The sequence below is a fragment of the Thamnophis sirtalis genome, unplaced genomic scaffold, assembly GCF_051295495.1.
Source record: "Thamnophis sirtalis isolate CommonGarterSnake01/CBP01778 unplaced genomic scaffold, rThaSir2_p1.2 scaffold_1, whole genome shotgun sequence".
Classification (NCBI taxonomy): domain Eukaryota; kingdom Metazoa; phylum Chordata; class Lepidosauria; order Squamata; family Natricidae; genus Thamnophis; species Thamnophis sirtalis.
In genome coordinates, this window is record NW_028261381.1 from 97267854 (window position 1) to 97294910 (window position 27057).

A 27057-nucleotide genomic window follows, 5' to 3' on the forward strand; every position below is an offset into this window, starting at 1 on the left:
TTTTTTCATTATCAAAAAATAATAATAATAATTGCCAAAAAAGGAAGAAACTGAATTCAGGGCAGGTTTTATGCTCAGACAATTGGACTGTTGGTTTTATTACACTAAAATAAAGCCACTCAAACAAAATACTGCTCCTATACTTTGAAATTAGAAAAGATAGGTTTTAGAATAATTAGACCATTTTGAGTTTCAGCAATAATATTTCCATCAATACAAAATCTTGTGCTTAACACATATATTTATATCACAGCCCAGAAAATAATGTCTAAAACATTATTAACAACCTTGTTTCTTGACTCTTCCCTTATTTCCAGTTGGTACTCCAACAAAATCAGTTTTTAGAGAAAGATGGTGAAATCAAAGCTGAATTCCTCAGTTATGTTTGGAAACCATTTCCCTTCATTTGTCCATTTTAAGACAGATAGATCAGCAAAAATGCTCAGCCCAGATCATTTAAAGATGAGTTGTCATAGTCCATGAGACAAACACCTTCATTTCTACCCTATGGAACTGGCATGCATAATTGGCCACCAAGAAAGGCCGATATTTACTTGCTGTTCCCTTCTTCACCAAACATATGGCACATATATGTTTTCCACTGATATTACTGGGCTCCTTTGAAATATGACTTTTGGTTACATATAGATGACTTCTTGAAGAAAATCATTTATGAACCCTATACTGCAGCTAAATCTGGTTTGTAATTAAAGCTCCAATCCTATATACTTCTTTTGGAATAATTCTTACTGAACACAGGAAGGGCACATTGTTTCCCAAGTGAATGTTCTCCCCAAACATTGACATGTTATATGTCCTCCATTTTGCGGGTGTCCTTTTGTTCATTTCTTCAGAATTCAAGGGTAATCATAATAGTTGTTGACATAAAATCAAAAATAGGTTTTATGTTTATATTATCACTGGAGTAGATTATGGATAATCGTGGAATGGATGATGCATTTTAGTTGTATTCAGTTTGATTATGTTTTAATGATGCTGGATTTGCTTCCTGAATAGATGTAGACTTAAATGTAGATGTAGACATAAAATCATTCTGACGATAAGAAAATTTACATAAATTTACAAAAACTCTTCAAGGAAGCAGAAAAAGTAATTGTTTGTGTCTATGGAGTTGGCTCTTTGTGCCTGTTCTCTTAAGTTGCTGTTGGCTATAAATTCCAATGATTATATTGTGAATTCTAGCAGTGAATAAAATATATGTGCAGGGGCCAGTAAATCAGATGACTTACATATAGATTGCATGTTAATTCCTGCACAAAGGTGCTTTCCAATGGAAATTATGTACTGCGTGATGTGCCTTTAATTGGGTTTGAAATATTAGCTGGAGCACATGAATGTTTCTCCCGTGGGACATCCACGTGTTAATGTTGCTATGCTAATGACAAATGCCTTTCAAAACCTCAATTTCTAGCTTTTTCTAATGTTTAAATCAAAACAGAGACATAAAAAAGAACTCCTAATTTACCACATAGTATGGGCTATGATTAAAGCCATCAAGACCAGGTTCCTGAATTTCGCTATATAAATATACCCAGCTCAGTCTTACAATTATTTTAGCTGAGAAGGAAGGGGAGTTAATGCCTAATCCCATGTGCATAAAGTTACCATTACCAGCTTTTAAAGTTGTGCAGTAGATATTTGTGCTTAGACAAATCCAGGATTTCACTTGTGTTTTGTTCTTTCAGTTGCACTTAAGCAGCTTATTGCTTGCCTTATAATGAATTCCTAAACAGGGTTAATGCAGTTTCTCTTAAGGCATCTATATAAACAGTTTCCTTAAATGTTACAGTGAATTAACAAAACAGCAGAGTTTAATACTATCATTTTAAAGCAGAAAACCATGGAGAATTACAATCTGTGATGCAAATAAAACAAGTTTTGGAGGCAGTTGTCAAGGATCTTACTTCCTTACCAGGAAAGTAGCTAAATGAAAAAATCTTAACACTGCATTTTGAAGAAAATTAAGTATTATTACACTTGAAGCCTCCTTTATCCAATAAGATAGTTAAATCAAATCAGAGTATACTTATCTAAAGTACCTAAGGCAATAGTTATCAAGAAATTTTGAATAGCGAAACTTCTGGAGAAAAAAAAAGCCTAAGATTGGATTGCAAATGAGATTATTAAGGGACAATACTACTACTGGTACCATAGTAATGATGATGATAACTATGATAATGAAAAAATGGCACAGATAATAAAGAGCTCTATAAGCCTTGAAAATTGAATACAGATGTTCCTGCTTGGAAGCTCATGAGGCCAGTGTCTTGTGTTTTTCATTTTATCGTTGTTGATAGCTTTGTATACGATCTAAAAACTTATTTTACAATAATACAATACAATACAATAGCAGAGTTGGAAGGGACCTTGGAGGTCTTCTAGTCCAACCCCCTGCCTAGGCAGGAAACCCTATACCATTTCAGACTAATGGCTATCCAACATTTTCTTAAAGACTTCCAGTGTTGGGGCATTTACAACTTCTGGAGGCAAGCTGTTCCACTGATTAATTGTTCTAACTATCAAGAAATTTCTCCTCAGTTCTAAGTTGCTTCTCTCCTTGATTAGTTTCCACCCATTGCTTCTTGTTCTACCCTCAGGTGCCTTGGAAAATAGTTTGACTCCCTCTTCTTTGTGGCAACCCTGGAGATATTGGAACACAGCTATCATGTCTCCTCTAGTCCTTCTTTCTATTAAACTAGACATACCCAGTTCCTGCAACCGTTCTTCATATGTTTTAGTCTCCAGTCCCCTAATCATCTTTGTTGTTCTTCTCTGCACTCTTCCTAGAGTCTCCACATCTTTTCTACATCGTGGTGACCAAAACTGAATGCAGTATTCCAAGTGTGGCCTTACCAAGGCATTATAAATTGGTATTAACGCTTCACGTGATCTTGATTCTTTTCCTCTGTTTATGCAGCCTAGAACTGTGTTGCCTTTTTTGGCAGCTGCTGCACACTGCTGGCTCATATTTAAATGGTTGTCCACTAGGACTCCAAGATCCCTTTCACAGTTGCTGTTGTGCAAGGTACCACATATACTGTACCTGTGCATTTCGTGCATTTTCTCCAGCATCAAAATAGTTGTGCAGATGGAATCAACTTCCAAAGTAAGTGAATGAGCTTTACAAAATATGTGCTGATTTTAACTACACAAAAGGGGGGGTACTTTATTTGTGTACCTGTTTATTTTGAAACATCTCAGAATGTTTTCTGTGTCCTGCAATCTATATACCAGGCATACCTCTTGGTTATTCATACATTTTGATTGATATGTCCAGAATGAACGTTAAATTTTCCTGAATGGTGTTGCTATCACTTTGATTTGAAAATTAAAGAAGAAAACATCAGCTTATTAAAGAAGAAAAGGGTCTAGCAAGAGAAATATAGTTCTCATGATCCCATGATCAAGATTTCTGACTTCCTACCATCTTCCCCATTGACTTTGTTTGTTGGGAAGCTGGTAGGAAAGGTCAGAAATTACAATCATGGGTCTGTGGGGATGCTGCAACAATCATAATTTAGCAAGTAAAACTGATCAATTCCACTGGAGTAATCTGTCCTAGATTTTTTTCTACACATTCTTAAAATTAGCAGATTTTAGGTACCTTATTTCAAAAACTGTTGCAGTGTAAGACATCATTTGGGCTAACTTGAAGGTAGAAACAGACAAACACATAAACATGTTTGAAAGTGCTGATCTTAAGAATGTAATATAACAAGGACCCATAGAATACAAAGAATTCATCCCGTTCAGCATCTTCTGTTTCCACAAGCAGGATATAACACCCTTAGTGTTGCTTCATCTAATGAAGTCCATGATTTCTACTGGGTTTTCATTTAGCAGCTATGTATAATGCCATTCATAGTTCATCCACTCTGAATTCATCAACGTTATTTGTATGAGTCTTCATTTCTTTTAAGAAAAATACCAGCGTTGAATCTTTTCTTGGTTAATCAATGCCATCACTGGATTCATAAATCTAAATATAAATCAAGATTTTGTCTCAAAAGACATAAGGTGGAAATTTCAGGGCAAAGTCCATCTTTTTCTATTGTGCCTATGACATCTCATCCAAAGGCATCACTTTTAAAGAGCTTTTTAAGTTGAACAATTGGGCATGAGGTAGCTTCTCTATCCTGATGTCAAGGGCAATTTTAAAAAAAGCTACTATTTTTTTAACTTGCAGCTCTATTCTAGGTCACCTTTGAAGCTAATGACAACAGTCTTTCAGACTTTCATGTATTCTTAATTAATCGATCCCAACATGGAAATGACTATTACATTTCTTTTCAGTCAACTGAAAGTAAATCGAATAGCAGCAAGGAATCATATTTTGTATCACTGGCACAGAGTTATGTGTAAATGGACTGAGGAAGTTGGGAGTTTCGCATCTATTGCTTTAATACAAAGGATTCCTATTCCTGTCTTACATATAGCCAAGTAAGTTTTACAGAGGGCAAAAATAATTACGAGGCCAAGACCAGCTTGCAAGCCAGGGACTTTTCAGTAGCCAAAACAAGCAAAGCCTGACATGTTTTAGTGTATGCCTGCCCAGTTAGGGAAAAACTGACACCGCCTTAAATGAAAGCATGCATAGAAATCTTGCAAGGAACAACTCATTCTATGTACAGGAATTCAGCTGGGAGAATTAGGAAAGGTATGCAAGATCAAAAGCGGAGTTTTCTGCCATGGCAACTAAGCGATGTACAGATTTCAGAGATAGACTGTATGAGTTTCCTGTGGTAGATTGTGTTTTGTGTATTCAGCAAGCTACCTATGAACACCTGGGTAGGAAGCAGGCAAATTGTGGGAATTCTAGGCTTATCTCAGGCATTGATCTTACTTCTCACAAATGGTTTTGCCTATACTTGGAGAGTCACTTCCATTCAAAATAAAGCATATCTGTAGTTGAGAGATCTGTGTTGATTGAGGGAACCTAATAAGGCATGAGTTTTCTGTTTGACAGGAAAGTGATTACTCAGCTAAATTTCAAGCTATTTCAGAAAGCCTTGGACAGCTTGGGTGGTTAGTGATGGTGGCGAGGATATAATATTTATATTTCATTACTGGTTGCATTTCATTATTGTTTAGGAAATAATGCTTAAATGCAAAGCAGAATGAAAATACATTTAAGTCATCATTCTGTGTTATACCTGTTCAGCCCCTCCATGCATATCAGGGGTGGGTTCCAGGTGGTGTTACTGCCGGTTTGCTTCTGTGCGTGCTTTCTGTGCACGCACTGAATGTGTGCTGCATGCACATGCACCGTTCAATAAAAATTGAACAAGATGGTGGCGGCGACTACTGCAACCAGGGAACCAGTTCAGAGGCATGGCCAGCCTGGGTCACTGCTGGTTCTGCAACCCAGGCTGGCATTCCACTATCGGTTCAGCCGAACCAGGCCGAACCGGTAGGAACCCACCTCTGATGCATATATTTGAGAGTAGCAGAGCGGCACCTGCTTAAAAAATGTGGTATTAGCATCATTCTTTAGAACCTGAATTAAGGCACCATTCCACAATTCAATTTTAATCCCACATTCTGAAGGCATAACCATATGGTATTTGAAATGACACTTCTCAAACTTTTGTGCCTTGCTAGCTTTTTAAGAAGAAAGCATAGCCTTGCTTACTATGTAAATTTATTCAGTCCTTACAAATAATTTTATTAGCGTTCTATGGCACTCTTTTTAATTCCTGTGAAAAATATGCTTGCTTCATTAATGTATCAGAATTCCTCTGGAAGCATTTGACTCAATAAAACTAGGGTGGTGGGATTCCTTTCTGTGTAATATGGATCATATTAACAATAAGCTACCAAATAGTTTCATACTGAGGCTTGCAGGAAAAAAAATCAGGGAAGAGAAGAACTGGATTGTGTAACTCCCTTTCATTTTTGTCACCCCTTACACCCCTTTTATTTATATATTTTTCTGTGCTTTAAAAGCTTTACAATAAATTTCCTGGAAAAAGAAGATATATTAATAATGTAAGAATTGACCAGATTTCTCTCTGTGTGTGTTTGTGTGTGTGTTTCTCTCTGTGATTTTCTCTCTCTCTTTCTGTAATGCATATTCTGTTGCAATTGTAGAAGACTCTCAACAGATCACAAAATTAAACAGAACATATGAATTAAACCAGTTTTACAATTGTGCACAGGTGGACCATATAGCTACTATATAATAAATAATAAATATAGATGATGATGATGATGATGATGATGATAATAATAATAATAATAATAATAATAATAATAATAATAATAATAATAATACAAAATCACCATCAGTCAAATGCAAAAAGCTGCACTGCTTGGATTTGCACGCATATTACGAAAATACATTACGATGTCCTAGGCCCCTGGGTGGGGCCCGATTAGTAACCAATGCCAAATCTGACGAAACAACTGGCAGCTGTGATACAATTGTATAATAATATAGATACAATAAATCATACAGTGGAAAAGAATACATGCTAAAAACAGAAAAAGAAAACCTAGCCTAAACTGACTAGATTTCTAAAGATTCCCCTCAGATTCAGAAATGTCCATTTGCTAAAAAAGCATCTTCCATAGGTAGTCCTTATAACCATTTGTTTAGTAACCGTTTGAAGCTTCAATGGAGCTTTTAAAAAAGGGACTTGGGACCATTTTTCACACATAACCATTGCCATATCCCCATAACCATGTGATCAAAATTCAGACAGTTGGCAATTGGCTCATGTTTATGACAATTGCGGTGTTCCAGGTGATGTGATCATCTTTTACGACCTTCACTCAATGGAGAAGCCAGATTCACTTAACAACTCTGACACTAACTTAACAGCTGCAGTGATTTCACTTAACAACTGTGGCAAGAAAGGTCCTAAAATGGGGCAAAACTCATTTAATAACTGTCTTGCTTGGCAAAGAAAATTTTGGCCTCAATTGCAGTAGTAAGTTGAAGACTATCTATATTCCTCTTTCCCCTGAGTGGATTTTTTTTTAGCAAATAGAGCAGCTGCCTTAAGTCCTTTCTAGGTCAACAAATGACAAGGGATTTAAAGTCATCATGTTCTGTCCAGAGCAAACTGATATATTCTCATTCATATTAAAGAGAATAATTAGCAAGTTCATATCAGGTAGCTAATTTGGGAAATTGTCCAAAATCTGTCCTGGATGCCACTGCAGCATTGCTCTATTTGATTCACCCTGTGACTATCTTTGAAAAAAATGCAATGCAATTCTATGCTATTTATTGAAATTTATGTAGCTGCTTATCCATTTTACTCCTGGGGAGCATCCCGAGTGACTTACTCCTACCTTCCCCAGTGAATCCCACTGAATAGATTCAGACTTTATTTATTAGATTTTTATCCCGCCTTTCTAAATATATACACTAATGGATCTGATGCACTCCTGTAAATTCTCTTTTCTTCTGAGTCTCATCATGGAATTCAATGGAGATGACTTTTGAATAGGCACAGACGGGATTATAGTATGTGTTTCTTTCTTCAGTCTGATCTGTTGATCTGAAGCATCAGATCCTGTGATAGTCAGTTGCAATGACGTGAGATACTTTGTGCTTGTTCTTGAATTTCACTGTTGGATCTGATAAGCTGCTGTTTTGCACAGCACAACTAAATAATATTTCTAATGTAAAGACGAACAAATGCATTATCCTGATCATTTAATTCTGGTTGAATTGTATAAATAACTGGGACCAACTAAATATTTATTTGTTTACCAAACTTATATGCTGCTCATCTTCCCAAAGCGACTTAAACTTTCTGGCAATGACTCAAGTAAGAGCTGCATTATATTTCCATATTAGTGGGTGAATATGTGGGCTATTAAATGAAGGATCTTCCTGTTTTCTGTAAAAGAAGCATCTAAGTAATTCACTGTTATTTATGAAAAGTACATCAAAAGGACAACAAAAAATATCCCACAGTTTAATTTAAACAGAGCTAACTGCTCACTCCAAAAGTTTCACTTGTTAGGTAGTGGTTGAATAAATTCAAATTTCCCAGCACATTTCTGTTCAGCGATATATCTATAGTATTACCCCCAACATGTTTATATTTGTGCTTACACACAAATAATGGCCAGAGATACATTGCATTTAAAATGGAAAATATGAGGCATGTTTCCTGCCACGGGACAAATATGAGCTCACCAAGCAAACGTGATTTGGCCCAATCTTGCTTCTCATGTTCACGCCAAATGGCATGTAATTTCTTGAACTGGACAGATCCTCTGAATCACCAGTTTTATTCAGCCAGAGGTGTCCGTCATACAGATATGGTCTTGGATCTGGAATGTTTTCTAATTATATTGAGAGGAGCTTCACACAGAAATGTTTATAGTTACAATTTTGGATCTAAAACAATAATAGGTTTATCAAGCAGTGAATAAAAGTGTTTCCCTTGCTTCAAACTTAAATAATATTTTAAGAAATCAACTGTAGTTCTGTCTGCAGTAATCCTAAAGAAATATTGCATAGAACTATGTACAAAGAAAATAGTTCTACTATTTTGTTCTTTATTAAAGGCATACTTTAGAGAGGGCAGGATCTGTGGCAAATTGCACCCAAAAATTTTTCAGGTTTATCAAAGTAGTAAAACAGTTGTTAAAACATTGTATTTTGGCACAAACCTTTTGTTGTTGTTGTTGTTGCAAGAATTTACAAAGGCAGAGATGTTCGGTTTAGTCCAGGAGTTTAGTTTGTTTACAAGATAAAGGTCTATGATTAAATGCAAATGTAAATAGTAATTTTAAAAATGATCATTAATTTTATTTTTTTAAGATGTGTTTTGGAATATTTCTCTCAAGTCTCATCTCTAGAAGTGTCACTAAACAATTATATTGGTTTACCAGTAGTCCTTGCTTAGCGACTACCTCAAACAGCAACCATCTGCAGTTTTGACTGTGCTGAGAAAGTGACTTTGTGACAAATGCCCACATTTGTCTTTGCAATGTCTCCTCTCTCTTAATCATCTGTTTGCCATTAGAGTCATTTGGTATGCATTGTTCTGTGTAAAATTATAAATATAATCGCTGAGTTGCTGGTCCAAATTATTGTCCAAATGAAGACTATCCAGAGTGGGCTGCACTTATGTTCACAAGCGGTTTGCTGGTTGTGAGTGCACACATTCCTCTGGGAATGAAATGGAGCTTTAAAGAAGCAGATAATCAACTCCGGCAGCTCTGGTGAGTAAAGCAGGGATGGCACAAAACTCAGCTGGGCAGCGAGGGCGGAAGGAACGAGCCATAAAGTTAGTTATAAATCAATAACTTAGAACAAGGGCAGGTGGGGGGGCCCCAGCCAGCGATCAAAGCTAAGGGTTCGCCCAAACCTGCATGACCACTAAGCAGCCCACCACTGGGACTATCTGGTAATATCATTTTGGATATAGCAGATAGCCCTTCCTATTTATGTTTATTCAGAAACAAGTCTTATTCCTTTAAATTACTCTCAAAATAAATAATAAGAGAGCTGCCTTGCTGGTGGGGAAAAAAAAGCCCTCCCTGAAATTCCTTCTCTAGCGTGTCATTAGGCCCCCTATAAGAGAATTATTAATTACAGTTTTGGCTAAGCCTAGTGGTTTTGCAATTGCTTGCACAAAACTCCACAATCATTTGAATCCAGGGAGTCCCTGTTCTTTAGCTTTTACCCAGACGACTCCCAACATTTCTGCATTTACAGATTACATTCCAACAGGAGATTTTAAACTAAAATCAGGAAGCACTGTGAAAGTAGGAGTTCTCAATATGCCTGTAGGAAGTCAGCAAATGAATTGGAAACTTTAGTTCTCCTATGTCCAGAAGAAGAAAAAAAATCAAGGAACTATGAAATTTTTTAAACAAGTTTAATGATGTCTTGTTCAAGTCTCATAAATCATGAAGTCACACTAACATGTGATATATTTCCAGGCTTCTATCTTTAAAGCAGCAAAAACAAGCTCTATCCCCTCCCTTTTTCTCCAGGACTACTCTGCAAAAAATAAAAACAAACACCCAAGAAGGACATTTACATTGATTACACCCTTCCAAATGCTGAGTACTGACAGCTGTTCTGCTTGGGGGGGAAATTAACTCCAGTATATTTGTCCATGGAGGTTGCAGTTGTATAACTATAGAACTATGAATTCTATTTTTTTTAAAAAAAGAAAAGCTCAGTTTCCTGCCTTAAGTATTACAGTTTCTAACTAGATGGTGGGGGAAACAATCTTATTTACTGCAATTCAGAACGAACCCCAATCCATTCTGCCTTTGAGTGAGTCTTGATTCCTGGTAACTCCATGGACAACCCTGCATTTTTCTTGGCAATCTTTTCGGAAGTGGCTTGCCATGGGCCACTTCCTAGGGTTGAAAGAAAAAAAAAACCCAGCCCCAAGTATTAGGTGAAAATGAACAAGCAAAACTGAAAGCCACATTTTACTGGATCCTTTGATCCAGGATCAAAGTTTCCATATTAAAGGGCAAAACTCAGATGGAAACCTCGAGGACTGTATTAAGCTAATATCTCCATAATTTCTTTCATGTCCCTTATGATGCTGCACAAGGCCAGCTTACCATTGCCACCCTTCATCAGGCCCAGCCTCCATTTCGGGGCTGGGTTGTTGCCAAGCCAATGACTGTCGCTATTTTGGCACAAGTACCAATTTAACAGAGCATGTTCAGTATGATTCAGACACTAAGGCCTACTCGCTTTGGTGGAAAGGGTATGTCGGGTAGAGCCGAGGTGGTGCAGTGGTTAGGGTGCAGTACTGCAGGCCACTTTAGCTGACTGTGATCTGCAGTTCAGCAGTTCAAATCTCACCGGCTCAAGGTCGACTCAGCCTTCCATTCTTCCGAGGTGGGTGAAATGAGGACCCGGACTGTGGGGGCAAGTTGCTGACTCAATTTGCTAAAAAAAAAAAAAAAAAGTAAACCGCTTAGAGAGGGCTGAAAGCCCTATGAAGCGGTATATAAGTCTAATAAATAAATAAATAAATAAATAAATAAATAAATAAATAAATGTCGCATAGGACATTTGTCAGTCAAGGAATTTTAGCTGATGGGGTCTAAATGAGTCTTTTCTGCCATGGCTGTTTGGAAATTTTGCTTCTAGAAGTGTGAGACCTGCCCCCACCATTTTGGCCTGCCAGAAGGACTTAAAACCTGTCTCTGCCTTTGTACTGTTGGTGTGGGGCCTCAGTGGGTCATTATGTGGAAATGGTGGAGCAATAGAGAAGATACCATCTCAGTACTGTTTGTGAGTTTAGTTTTATCTAATTCTCATTAATGTTTTTATGTTTATGTTTTTATTGTATTGTGAGCTGCACAGATAGATAGTGAGGTGGGCGGCATATAAATTTTATTTATTTATTTATGGAAATTTATATGGATGCCTATTGACTGATCGCGACTCTAGATGGCTTACAAAAACACAGCACAGAAAATAAAAAACAAAAAAAACAATACCCACCATATCCCAGTTATGATCGAGATAGTCCAGGTTGCTATATAGCCTCAAAATTGTAAAACCAACAGAAACTCCATTCTTCCTGATTTGGATTTTCTTTTCCTATCATTAGGTTTTTGGAAACACCTATTATGCACTTGCAGCAACTCCCTTGTCCCTCTTCATTAGCTGGAAAGCTTTTAGCTTACACCAAGACTGCCCAACCTTCTTTCTACCTTTTCATACTATATGGCATTGTGTGTTGTGAGCAAAGAGTCCCTGGATGTGCATGGATCTAAAATGGCACTAAAAGCAAAAAAAATAATAATAATCCCAAAAGATACTAGACTGGTTTCTTTATTCATTTTTCCAAGCATCCAAATGTTCTTAATGACAAAGATCTGAAATTATGTAGCAACAGAAGAATTGTGTCTCAGTAAAGGAAGATCAATGCAAATATCACACACAGTAAACACTGTGTGACTACTTTCACTGAGAAACATATTCAGATTTTGAAAATAGAAATGTAAATATGAAGAGACCTGGAACAAGTCAGTTTCCTTTGGCATTGCTTGATGAGTAGCACTGGCAAGGCTGCTCTCTCAACTTCTTTAACTGAAGCTCTTCTACTATTTCAGTATATTTGGGGTCTTTTTTCCATCCTACCATGATTTTCTGAGTCTGCTACCCGTAGCAACTGAGGGAAATTGCTTCTGCTTTGTAGATGGTGCCAGCCCAATTCCCTAAAATTGCCAGTTTAGCATCTTTCTTCCACAACAAGCCCATTGCGGAGTCTTGGCTGCGCCTCAAGTGTTAGCCTTCTGCTAAGAAAGTCAATCTATCTTAATTCAGAAGAGGTTGTTTTCCTTAAGGCAGCTTTGACCTTTTGAGCAATGAAGAAAGGTTGAAAGACAAGACTCTGAAAGGGAGGATGTAAGTTAGCACTCTGGGTAGCCCCGGCATGTCACTTGCTAGAATTAATTATCTGAAAAGGTCTTTTGCTGGAGTTATAAATCATGCATTACAATAATAACTTCAGATAAGCACCACTAACTAAAAACCACAGATATTTAAATTACTGTATATGCATGTGCTTACAAAGTAGGGGATTCTTAAGGATCACGATCCAACCACAGGAAAGAAGAGTGGAGACAATGTCAAAAATTTTAAACAGGCTCCTTTTAATTTACTTAATATAATACAGCACTATATTTTACATAACAGTAATAATAGTGCACCAACGTTGGTTATTGCTAATATTTTCATTAAGGCTCAAATACAAACACAATGATCATCAAAATCAATTCTTTATACAAGCTTTAAGTAGCCAAAGGCACCTGAGTCTCTCGGGAATAGGGCGGCATACAAACCAAATAAAATGAAAAAGGTATCTCCGGAAATCAGAAAGAAAACCTGGCTGCTGAATTTCAGCCATGCAATCAAAAGATGTCCTGGAAGTGCCACAAAGTGATGTCAGAGGCCACAATACAGCCATCATTCAAGTAAAATTAATTATTGTGCTCTTTGTTTTTGCCTTTTATCCTATTTTTTTATTGTGGGGTCTGGCTAGAGATGCAGCAGCCCCTTGACCTGCCTTTGCGTCTCATATAAAGCTGTAGCAGAAGATGTCAGTGGCGATGACCTTGCTCTTTTGTCCCTCTCTCTGCATCCTTCAGGTGGAGGAGAGGTCAAGTATTGGGGGAGGTGGGAATGTTCTGCAAACCTACTGCAGAGAAAGGGGGAGGGGGAAGGTGTCTCTGCCTGGGATTTCAGCCCTTTTGCATTGCAGTGTTGTTCTCAAGATCTCTTGTGAGCAAACAGCTTTCGGTCCTCTTAACCGCTCTCCACACAAGGGTGCTCCATCCCTTGCCCAACTCCAATGGCAATACTAACCCAAATCCTTTGTTGTGGCCAAAGTAGAAAGCCAAGTAAAGTACTGGTAGTCCTTGACTTATGACCACAATTGAGCCTAACATTTCTGTTGCTAAGCAAGACAGCTGCTGTGAGTTTTGCTCCATTTTACGACCTTTCTTGCCACCCTTGTTAAGTGAAACATTGCAGTGGTTTAAATCAGTAACACGGTTAAATGAATTTGGCTTCCCCATTGACTTTCTTTGTCAGAAGGTTGCAAAAGGGGAATTACATGACCCCCGGATACTGCAACCATCATAAATATGAATCAGTTGTCAAGCATCCAAATTGTGATCATGTAACCATGGAGGTACTGCAACGGTCATAAGTGAAAAATGGGCACATTTTTAAGTGCCATTGTAACTTTGAATGGTCAATAAATGAACTGTGATAAGGACTAGCTGTACTTTTATTTTGTAATAAAGTTGCATATCACAATTCTCTCTTTTGACTTAATATTGTATCAATATATATAAAGGTTTTAGGGTTGCAACCCTTAGACTAATGAACAAAACCTCCTGTGGCCCCTGTTATAATTTGAATTTAAGACCTCAGGGCTGAGCACTGTCCGTTATGATATTGGCTGCTCCTGGGTATCTAATTAAACCATCTGCACATCTAATATATTTGAATTAACCATGTGAATCAGATGTTGCTAAACTCACTGAACATTAACTCACCAGTGAATTGGTTTACTCTTAAGCTGATACAGTACTGAAATAATGGCTTTGTGTGCATGCTAATAGAATTATTGTTAACATATGCCTTACTAGGAAGCAAGTATAATGGCATTTGTATAGATGCCAAAATAACATGACTTTCTAACCTTCTTTATAGAGGAACCACTTCTCTGTTTTATCCTAGATTTTAAACCTGGATAGGCAAATCTATGCAAGAAAAATTATGGGATAATGTTTTTTTTTAAAGCACATAAATAGAGTACTTCACAATTTTGAGCAACACCAGCAGACTAACCACTCTATCATTAGTGGATTACAGGATTACAGTGCAATGTGACATACCAAAATTCACACAGTTCTGACTTTACTATAATCTAGGATTTCTTATGATGCAAGAGTAAACAGAGGCACACCCTACTAATCTTACAATATACATTACTTAGCACTGGGGATACTACTGATGATACCAGTCCTTTCAAAATATTGTATGGGTAAGGATAGAAGAAAATGCCATCAAATCTTTCTTCTAGATTTGATTTTTCAAATTCTTAAGAAGTTTATGTGAAGAAATTTGTCAATTCTAATAAACTAAAAAAATACTTTCTTTTGATCAAATTTAGTAAATGCCTCTATTCTCATAAGTATTTCTACCAGCCTGCCATATAACTGTTATATATAAAGAATTGGCCAGGAACTTGGTTGAACACACGGGGAATTTAAGAGCTACACAATCAGTTATGCTTCCCTCAATGTTCTTTTCATCATACCTAAAATTTAATTTTTATATGGAAAATATATTCAAACAAAGTTCTCATGGATCCTTATTACTGAATACACTGCTGAAATTCTACAATTTGGTCAAGCAGTACTGATACACAAATTTATACAAATTTATTTTTAATCAGACAAGTAAAAGAAGTAGTTGAATTAAAATGGGATTATCAGAAACCTCATATTGTAATGGATCAGATTGTTTTCATGTTTTTAATGAAATAAAAATAGACATTGTGCCTATAAGCATTAGTTGTTTATTTTGCATCCAGAATATTAAGTTCAACATTGGAAGCAGATAGTATAAACCAATTCTTGTATAGGAAATCCCAGTGAGTTATGGAGCAGCTTAGGTGTTATTCCAGGTTTAAATCATTCCATAATGCTGACTGCCAAGAGTACTTAGTCATGTATATATTTCCTAAGAAAATTTTCCTACCTGTCTACTGGGAAGGGCAGTCTTCTTAATCATTTGGCATAAAACTTAAAAAAAGGATTTTGACTTCAGCAAAGAGTTCCAGCATAGATACAGGCATTGTTCTGGCGTGTTAATTCTTTCAATATCATTTTATTTTTCTTTCCTTTTTTTGCCAATGATGCTAATAAGAAACATCCTTGAGGAAATATACCCAGTTACACTTTTTCTTCTGTTTCCTCTCACACGTGTGGCTATATGGGTGAATTGGGTTTATTTAGCTTCCACTCCATAATGGTAGAGGCTCATGGTATTTTCATACAGTACTGATTCCAGAAAACGGTATGAACTCAATATTAAAGTGGTGTCAGTCAACCACAAACATACAGGTGAAACTCGAAAAATTAGAATATCGTGCAAAAGATCATTTATTTCAGTAATGCAACTTAAAAGGTGAAACTAATATATGAGATAGACTCATTACATGCAAAGCAAGATAGCTCAAGCTGTGATTTGTCATAATTGTGATGATTATGGCTTACAGCTCAATAAAACACCAAATCCACAATCTCAGAAAATTAGAATATTACATGTAATCAATAAAAGAAGGATTGTACATAGAACAATATCGGACCTCTGAAAAGTATAAGCATGCATATGTACTCAGTACTTGGTTTGGGCCCCTTTTGCAGCAATTATTGCCTCCATGCGGCGCGGCATGGAAGCTATCAGCCTGTGGCACTGCTGAGGTGTTATGGAAGACCAGGATGCTTCAGTTCTTTTGCATTGTTCTGTCTCATGTCTTTCATCTTTCTCTTGGCAATGCCCCATAGATTCTCTATGGGGTTCAGGTCAGGCGAGTTTGCTGGCCAATCAAGCACAGTAATCCCACGATCATTGAACCAGGTGTTGGTGCTTTTGGCAGTGTGGGCAAGTGCCAAGTCCTGCTGAAAAATGAAGTCAGCATCCCCCATAAATGCTCCAAAATCTCCTGGTAGATGGCTGCGTTGACCCTGGACTTGAAGCACAGTGGACCAACACCAGCAGATGACATGGCTCCCCAAATCAACACAGACTGTAGAAACTTCACACTGGACTTCAAGCATCTTGTAGTGTGTGCCTCTCCATTCTTCCTCCATACTCTGGGGCCTTGGTTTCCAAATGAGATGCAAAAGTTGCTCTCATCAGAAAAGAGGACTTTGGACCACTGAGAAACAGACCAGGTCTGTTTTTCTTTAGCCCAGGTAAGACGCTTCTGATGTTGTTTGTTGTTCAGGAGCAAGAGGAATACGACATTTGAAGCCCATGTCAAGGATCCGTCTTTGTGTGGTGGCTCTTGATGCACTGACTCCAGCCTCAGTCCACTCCTTGTGAAGGTCCCCAACACTTTTGAATGACCTTTTCCTGACAATCTTCTCCAGGCTGCGGTCAGCCCTGTTGCTTGTGCACCTTTTTCTTCCATACTTTTCCCTTCCACATAACTTTCTATTAATGTGCTTTGATACAGCACTTTGGGAACATCCAACTTCTTTTGCAATTACCTTTTGAGGCTTTCCCTCCTTATGGAAGGTGTCAATGATGGTTTTCTGCACAACTGTCAGGTCAGCAGTCTTTCCCATGATTGTGATTCCTATTGAACCAGACTGAGAGACCATTTAAAGGCTCAGGAACCCTTTGCAGGTGTTATGGGTTAATTAGCTGATTAGAGTGGGATACTTTGAGCCTAGAATATTGCACCTTTTCACAATATTTGAATTTTATGAGATTCTGGATTGGGGGTTTCATGAGCTGTAAGCCATAATCATCACAATTATGACAAATCACGGCTTGAACTATCTTGCTTTGCATGTAATGAGTCTATCTCATATATTAGTTTCACCTTTTAAGTTGCATTACTGAAATAAATGTATTTTTGCACGATATTCTAATTTTTCAAGTTTCACCTGTACTATTAAGTAAAAGGATTTTAGATTCCAGAAGATTTAGATTACCTTATAAACAGGGGTTAAGATGCACCAAAAATGTCCCCTTTACCCTTCATTTCAAACAGCAAAAAATCTTGGGCCAATCCTACATTTCAAGATAACACAAGGCTATACAGTTAGCATTAAAAAAAGTAATAATTGCAAAGACCACCAATCCAGACTATATTTATCGCACAGGAGAAGGAAGAAGGGGAAGGTATAATCCCTTTTCCTTAATATTTTCTTTGCTTTCTTTTTTTTTATGAAAACCATCTCTAAAAGTGGCTGTGACTAGGGAAGGAAAAACGCTAGCAGGCCATATATTAGACTGCCTCCTGGTATAATAGATTTAGAGGGTATATTTTTGAAAGGGAAAACAATCTGTAGCAAAAGTCTAAATCTGTTCCTCAGTCTGGATTCAGATCTTTCCTCCTACCAGCATTAAAAAAATAAAATTATTGAAATAGTGTAACACATTTCTTAGCTGTATACTTCAAATCCTACGTCTGTTTTACTTGAAAAGTGTTTAATTCTTATGTCTGTTTTATTTTAGAAAACTTTCTCTTTCCAAGGAATCACTCAGTTCTCAGTTCAGAAACCAGTGTTTAAATCTAGACAAAAAGACCTCTTAGCTTCTATGTCTAAAACTTCACACAGGCAGAGATTATCAGTCTGCCCTCGATTTGCTTGTTCCTCCATCCTCCATTCTTTTAAGAATACACCACTTGAATGAAAATGCCCCACTTTAAATTATCCACTCTGAGGTACAATTTAGGGATGTGAAGGTCCACAGGGAAAAGTACAAATAGACAAATTTGGGGTGGGGGTGGGTGGGAAGAATATCTGACACATTTCTGTTCTCATCTGCCAGGCCCTACATTCGAAGTTCAGAAACATTCTATACCCTCATAGAAAACTATTTTTTTTCCTTGTATAATCAGGCAGATCTAATTTACAAATAAGTCATTGTAGCACTATCTTGCCATACTGTAGTGGGGAAAGCAGTAGAAGGAGAATGTGAGCCTGGATTTTGGTCTCACTATAATAGCATTCAAAGTCAAGCTATTATGTACCTAGCCAAGTAACAAATGGTAAAAAAAAATCCAATTTGGAGATTAATTCCATGTCTATCAATACTTATTTCACTTTTTGTACCAGAAATTAAATTAAAAGTCTACTGAACTATGTTATCTTCTTTTCCTTGAAGCATTAGCTATATATTGGTTAGTTTATAGTTTAGTTAAACTTAATTTAATGCTATTTATAATAGTACTTCTATTTGAATGCTATATGATGTACAAAAAGAACAAAGAGAATATGATTATCTCTTCACTTCTGATCCACATTTAATATTAATACACGCTCACACTGACACACATACATACAGACTAGGTCACTGCTCAAAAGATTAACCGTGGAAAACTTAATGCATTGAAGACCGTTTGAAGGAATTGTTGCTTGATTTTGAATTCCATTTCAGTTAAATTGGAATTAGAAAGATATACTGTATAGTTTTTATTGCTGATAGCATAGGGCCATAGGCAATTAAGGACAAACTGATTTATATACTGGGTTATCTGCCATTCTTCAAGAATGGAGAATGTACTTTTGAATATTATATATGAAAATCTATGCATAGGCAAAAAACATTGTCAATGGCAGGCTGCTATATAATTATTGGGAATGTAAACAATTGTTGCAAGTAAATGAATAACTACTGCATGTTTTCTAGCATTTTGCGAAGTGTGTGTATAAAAAAAGGCTACAATGATGGACTATTGGTGAAAATTCCTCATTGCATCAGAGAAAGTAAGCCTGGGTTGATGTCAGTGATTAGAATGCAAACACAATTCCAAGTGATGCACTGGACATCTTGCTAGATTCTAAGTTGTCTTGTAAAAACAATTAATTTTGTTACAACAGCTAGAGACAAGGATTTAAACCATTTATATAAATATGAATACAATTTATGTTTCTCACATTAAATTGTTTTACATTTGAAGACAGTCCAGTAAAGGTGAACATGGACTTAAAAAAGAAACATTATGTTTTCATTATGATCTTTTGGTATTTTTCTACCATACCTCAGCAAAGGATTACAAACAGAAATTGCAATCAGTTGTGACAGACTGGCTATGTAAAGTTATGCTGACACCATAGTTGCCACTGAAATATTAGCTTGTGTGGGAATCTAGTCAGTTATGTTTATGACGGTTGCCTATGGCATTTATGGTAAATAATTAATCGGGAAAGTCCTCAATTTCACGGGGGAGAAATCCTGCAGGCATATTAGCTTGAATCATATATGTAGACACTCCCACAAACAAAAGAACTAAAAGCATGATTCATTTTATTGCCAGCCACTATGCAGAACTGAATCTTCTGGCTCAACTTTTTGAATTGTTTTATAATACTGTAATGTTGCTATTCAGTCAAATGGAACGGTGGATGATCAATGTTCCTGCGGCCTGCTGGTTTCCTTTATCAGATTTGCAGCTATTTTCTTATGCAGACGTAATTCCACAAAACACAGCAATGAAGATAATAGCTTATTAAAATTAATGAGCTACTCTCCAAACACTTTGGCTACTACAGTTCAACTGTTTAGATTGGTACTGTCTTTGGAATACAGAAAACCCATTACAAGGTAATTCTGCTGTTCAGGATGTGCATCTCACCAAAGAATTAGAACATAGATTTGAATGATAATGAAACACCCAGATTTTCCGAGTTGTCATTGAAGTCATAAACTATAAGACTATAACAAAGCTGTAATATAGTCTTTGCTAATGAAGGAGAGAAGCAAAATAAATACAAGTGGGCACCTAATCAAATAAACCTTGAATCCTTCCTGAAGCATGATGCTTGATGAATATATGCCACATTCATAGCTCAGATGCTTTTATTAAATCACTACAATGAATAGATGGGATTTTAAATGAACATTAAAACTCCAATTACCTTCTTCCAATCTACAATTCAGAATACTTTCAGGAGTATTGACAGTTTATGTTTAAAACAAAAGTTAGATGGGATCATCACACCCAGCTTTGGTGTGATCAAAGCTTTTGTGATGAACATTCAATTTTTTCTTTAAATATAAACAATGCTGCACTTCAACGGTTATGTGGCCTAGACATTGATATTTGAACATAAATCTTTTAAATCTTTATATTGTACTGTGTTTACTAATCTGGGTGAAATGTTAATATATATTGCTAATCCATGTATGATATGCTAGAGATTAAATAAATAATGTGCAGCACACACATAGAGAGAAAAAGGGAAGAACTGATCATGCTGATGTGGCTGCCATCATCACTCTCTTGGCCACGCCCACTAAATACTTACTTATTCACCCAATATTGTGCACTGAATTTTTTGCCTACGTCTCCATTCCAAACATTCCAAGCTTCCCCCAAAAGATTCCAATGTCCTCTATAGGGCATCTCTTTTCTAATAAATTAGAATTGTGAAATTAACAACTACACTTTTACCAATTGTTCACAGCTTCTTTTATAAAGAGTTTAAATACAGTCAACCATTTTTTTCCAACAAAAAGAATATGGAAATGATTAATTTAAACAATACGTGACATCTCCTGTGGTCTTTACAGAAATAGTGCCTCTCTTGTAAGATGTAAACTATTCAGAAATATTCAGCATCTTATACACTCAACAAGTAGCTGTTAGGTAGAATGCCAAATCCAACATTCCACAGTCTGGAATGCAGCATCTCTTGATGCAGCACTCTTGAAATAATTATGTAACCAGAACTTGCATTATATAGAACATATGGAAACAAATTCTGTTTTGCAGTAGTATTTCTGCAGTCAAACAACCAGAGGTAATCTACTAAAGGCGATGATCATTAATTCTCTTTACTTATCACTTGTTTGCCTAATCCATAGATTAATGCATCCTTATTATATACTTCTATAAAAATATGCTTCTTATGCTTCTTCCAGCAATGCTTCACTGATCTTGAGAATAGTAAGCAAGACCATGAGAGATCATCACTAGGAGGTCCCAGCCAGGGCTATAAACTAGATTTGGGAGATTAAAAAATCTTCCCAAAAAATCAGCAGTTGCAAATGATTTCTGTATTATCCAAAACTCAACACACAAACATCTATATTCATGTCATACTTAGGAATAAAGCACAACGGGAGTTTTTAAAGTATTTGGAATACAGCAAAGAGTGTGTAAGTATTACTGTTACGGTCTCATGTTTGAACTGAATAATCTTTATTGATTCCATTAATTCCTCAAACCATTCAGGCATTTGTTTAGATTAAGGACAATTGATAAAGACGTAAGTGTTTGGTTCCAATCTTCTGAGCATGCATCTTAACATCAAAATTTATTCTTCTAAAAAAAAAACCCTCATTGATCCAGATTTTAGATTCTCAAATTTTATTTTAGGAAGTTCACCTAAAGCTACATACCATTAAATGCTATTGAATGTTTTAAGTGCTTCACATTCAAGATTTTCTGGCAACTTTGGGCAAGATAAATCAACATTATTATTTCTCACTCTGGGAGGTAGGAAAGAATGGCTGATATGAGAGATGACCACCTACCTTGTGAAGTCATACCTAAATTGAATCATGGCTAAAGCAACTTTAGGGTATCAATGTAATTCTCACCAAAGGTAATAAATGCAGTTGCTCTCTTGGCAACTTTTAGGCCTGTTTTTAGCCTTTAAAGTAAGGAGTAAAACTACATTAACAGCCAAGATTTATTTTACGATATTTACTGGAGAGACTTTAGAGAAGCAGAAGGCTTGTATTAATTATTGAAGATTTCCCCAGGGATTCTAAGCAGTGACAATTAAAGCAAAGTATACAACTTAGAAAAATCACGACTCAGCACTCTCCTTTTTTCACCTAAAGAATAGATATCTCTACAACATCCAAAAGCAGGTTATCCAAAAGCAAGTTATATTTTCTAAAATAATAACTCAGTATTTTTCCACTTACACATGATTTACATTTTGAAAATCTTGAGAAACCATGAAAAAGCCACTGCTTCCTTTTACAAACAACAATCTATTCCCCCCACCAAAATCTATAATAACTTTTATTGAAAGATGCCTCCATTAAAAAAATAGGACTGGGAGACGTGCATGCATGCAGGGGGCGAGTGAGTGCACATGGGGGGGGGGTGCAGCATGCCCCCTGTGTCCCATATTTTGTTCCAGGAGTGTTCCAGGAGGATTGCTAGTCCGAAAATGGGCCACCGGGGTGTGTGACACACACACACACACACACACACACACACACACACACACACACGTGGCCCATTTTTGGTCCCAGGAGACAGCAGGGAGGCCACATGTACATGCGCAGAGGGTGGGTGCACGGGTGGGTGTTTCGCATATGCATCGCATTATGGGTACACACATGCGGCGATAAAAAGGTAAGCCATCACTGGGATAGAGTATCTTTCTGGCTAATGTTGTCACCCAAGATCCAAAATATTTCTCTTCAGAAGATCTGGAACTAATAAAAGGGGCAACAGGTAACTTCTACAAATTTTCTTAGAACCTAGTCACTCTGAACCAGGTTTCAGAGACCTCTTCTTCTAAGATAAACTATCAGCAGAATCACTATCACACACTAGTGGATATAGGTAGCAAATGATAATATCTGGCTTGGATGAAATGACTGACCATCTAAGAAACATCTGAGTCTTTAATCTTCAAATTGAAAGTGCAGAATATGTATTTCTTGAAACAAATCTTATTTTTGCTATGAGAAATTGAATCCACTTAACCAGCTGCAATATTGCTGCTACTTTATCTCTGAAAGAATAAATTAATTTATACTGAAAACCAAGCTTCATTTCTTCCAATTAAAGTAACACTTGCTCAGTTTCATTTTGCAAAGTACAAGTAATCAAGTGCACTCCATGCACTCCATGTCTTGCATTCCATGTTCCTTGTTAACACAATAAATACATTCCTAAAACTAAATTAAATGCACATGTGGGCACAGGAAGTCAGAATTTATATATAAATAAATATATTTGATAGAATGAGCTAAAAAAGCATATACCACTGTGAAATGAAACCCAGCCTTTGCAGGGCAAATCAAAGCTTTGTATCCAATTCATGATTGTAACACAATTACTTCACATTTTGAATCCTTATACATATTTCTTTTCATATCTCCTTACATTTTCATATAGTACAAGCCTCTGTCCATTCACTTTGCTCATTTAAAAAGAAATCTTTTTCTCTGGCTATTTTCTAAATCAGGATCTTGATTAGACAGACCCTCTAGATTCTTTGAGCTATGCACCTACAGCATCTTGTAGCAATGGGATAACAATATTTCTGTTTATTCACTGCTTGCATTCCTAATAAAGTGGACTGTAAAAAGAAAGGGGTGACATAAAAGTTTGTTTAGGTAATAAAAATATTTAAAATGATAACATTTCCAATAGATAGTAGAGTTTAATTTTGAAAAGTAGCTAGCATAAATTCCAAGGGGCTTTTTCAGGAGGCAACTGGACTTTCTTGTTTTGTTTTCCTTTGAAGACATTTCACTTCTTATCCAAGAAGCTTCTTCAGCTCTGACAGGATAGTGGGGAATAGTGTCAGAGCTTTAAAAGCTTCTTGGATGAGAAGTGAAATGTCTTTAAAAGAAAAAACAACAAGAAAATCCAGTTACCTCCTGAAAAAGCACTTTTGGAACAACCATGACCTGGATGATTTGAGAATCTCTACAGACTTTTAGCTAGCATAAGCTGACCTCAGGAAGAAAAACCTAAGAGTTATGGAGTTTCCAATTCAAGACCAAACATTTGTAGAGAATGAGGGTGAAAATACTGCATTCCCTCCAGATTCGAATGTAATGGAAGCAGATTAAAGTGAGAGTTCTCAACTGTTGTGATCAGTGACCACTTAAAATGAATTTGTACAACCCCCAATAAAACTAATGATTTGATTGTGGCTAGGATTAGACAAAAATCAACCCGCCTCTTATTTTAATACATCTTCCTGCATTAAATAAATCAATGATAAAAATGTGCAACCTTATAAAATAAAGCTGTTTTGCTAGAAATAAGACAAAAAGTAACTTTTAAAAACATTTTTTTAATGGGGAGGCTTATTTTTGCATAATTCCTGACATCTGCTTTTGCTTTTGAATAGAGTTAAAAATTAATTTCTCTTAAATCATTGCAACTTGCAAAATATGGGCAAGGGTTGCTTTTGGAATTCTCTTTCCTTACACAGCCTCAGTGAGAGAATAACCACAGCCCATCTTTTCTTTCCTAATCCAGTCTTCTCCCTCCTCTCAGCTGCCTTTCGAGCTTTGCTTTCCATTGCAATTCCCTCTGCATAGGGAGCATTAAATCACATGGTAATAGCTTTGCTGTCAAGCTTAATTTATCAGAGGCAGATTGTCAAATCCAGGACTGTCACTTCTAACTTCAAAACATACAGCTTAGAAATGAAACAAATTACTAAAGTTGATGGGGAAAGTCAAAAGATTGAATCTTTCAATAATAGTTAGCGGATATTCAAAACCAAAATAACAGAAACTCAACTAGAATGTGTACTGCAGATAAAACAAGGTCAAATTATGTCCAGCGTGGCTAAAAATGGAATCAAGAAAGCAGTTAGAGCAAAAAGGAGATTTCCTAGCTAAACAAGAATTTTAAAAAAGGGATGTAAACTTGTTCAAAGTAAAGATGGAAAAGCAGAAGGAAAACAGAAAGAGAAACATGTCCTATATTTGTGCTTTCCATAAGCATTTGATTGTCACTGTAAGACTAATAGACACTTGTCTAATCCAGGAGGAATCTGCCATTCTTTTGGTAGTGAAGGGCGGAAGCTGACTGGGCTAGATTCAGTCTGTAGCACTATTATTTTGTGAATGGGAATTGTCAACAGGCTGAGCTTTTTCCCACAGCCAATATATGCTGCCATATGCTGATGACAATACAGCCTTTAAATGGAAGACCTTTAGTCATTTCCTGCTTTAAAGTTACTTATCAACTTGTGTAATCAAAACAAAACAACTGTAATTGGTATAACGTATTAGCACCCTTGGTGAAACTGATGCAGTACAGCACTAGTGACACCAAGGTGAAACCAGACAGTACTGTTTGATTTTCACATTTTCCTTACTATTTCCAGGAACATTTCTTTAATATTATCCTTACACTCCCAGGAACTTAGACAGAATGTAACAGGGATGGGTGAGAGAGTTGAAAGACTGACTGTGAGTCAGAGACATGATATGGTGAATCCCATAAAGTTCAGCCAGCTACACCTTATCTACCAACCGCATTAGCCAATATGCAGCCAATCAGAATCTTCTAAGTGGGTGGCTCTAATAAATGCAATGACATAAAGAAATAAATATGAGGAAAAGACACTCAGAAAATTGCTATTATATTCTGAGCAGGGATGAGAGGAATCTCCATCTCCATAACAATATAGTTAGGCTTTTATCCAGCTAAGATTACTTCTGTTTAAGATTTAGTACATAGAGAATGTACATGAGATGACAACCTATATCTGTCCTAAACCACTTTGGATTGTAGGTTGAGTATTCAGTTAAAAAATAAAGGAAAAATGTTGTTGTTACTGCTCTTGTTATTTTCCGAAAGATCCCTCTGTAAAGAATTCGGCTATGAGACTCTTCAGATCCAAGAAGTGATGATAGATTAAAGAGGATACCATTGTATCAGAACCTTTAAACTAGCTTTCAAAGATAATAGAAGATGCTGTCCAATTGCTGTAGGACACAGCTGCCTGTCATCTGGATTCTGTACATGGAACTGAAAAGGAAACTTGTTCCGAGAATCTTGTGTTTCTAAAGAAAGCAAATCTTCCTAAATCAAAAGAATGAATTAGCCCTGACCAGCTTAAGTCCCATTATTTGTTCAACAGGACTTTCCCATGAGTAACCTTGAACAAAGGCTTTTTTGGCATGTGGTGAAAAATGCCTGACCCATCTTGGCTTAAAAAGGAAGAACGATTAACATGAAGTGTGAAGAATACAAACCTCCCCCCCACACACTTTGCAACTTACTGTTAAAATATCATCCTCAGTATTTCAATAATATCCTATGATGTACTGGTAGTCCTCAACTTACAACCATTTGTTTAGTGACTCACAATTATAACGGCACTGAAAAGAATTGGCAAACAGGTGGTCCTCAAACCTATGATTATCACAGTGTCACCATAGTTGTGTGATCAACATTCAGGTGCTTGGCAATAGGCACGTATTTACGATTGTTGCAGCATTCTGTGCTCATGAGATGGACATTTGTGACCTTCCCACCTGTCTTCCAACAAGCAAATTCAATTCGCTTAATAATCATGTAATTCACTTAACAACTACAGTGATTCATTTAACAATCTTGGCAAGAAAGATCATAAAAATGGGTGGCAACTCACTTAACAACTGCCTCATTTAGCAACAGAGTTTCTATTCCCAATTGTGGTCATAAGTGAACGGCTACCTGTGTAATTAGCAACATTAATTAATTACGTGCACTGTTTGAACTGACTGATTCTACATAGTATTTACTTTCCTTAGTTGACCTGGTCTTATTTTATTTTCACTCTCCATTAATTAGCACATCTCATTCCATTTTTGGGATTCTACTCAGCAAATGCAAAGCATATACTAACTACATGGAGTCTACATGTAGAATATTTAATCTTCAAAGACTTAAATATTCTACATAGTACAGTTTGGATGTCACCACAGTTTGAATGGTTGAACAGACTGCAGTTCTGTCTAAGTTCATCAGAATTACTTCCCAAACTTCTAAAGAAAAGTGCTACTAAACTTTTAAGTGCATTTGTGTAGGATATTGCAATTTCACTGTAACTAGTACTTTT

The 27057-nt window shown here is 36.5% G+C and overlaps 1 protein-coding gene across 1 annotated transcript in view; it reads right to left on the reverse strand.

Annotated features, from left to right (window-relative positions):
- ABTB2 (ankyrin repeat and BTB domain containing 2) overlaps positions 1-27057 on the reverse strand; it is a 141989-nt gene that overhangs the window by 113149 nt on the left and 1783 nt on the right. The gene's annotated exons all lie outside the window — the stretch shown is intronic.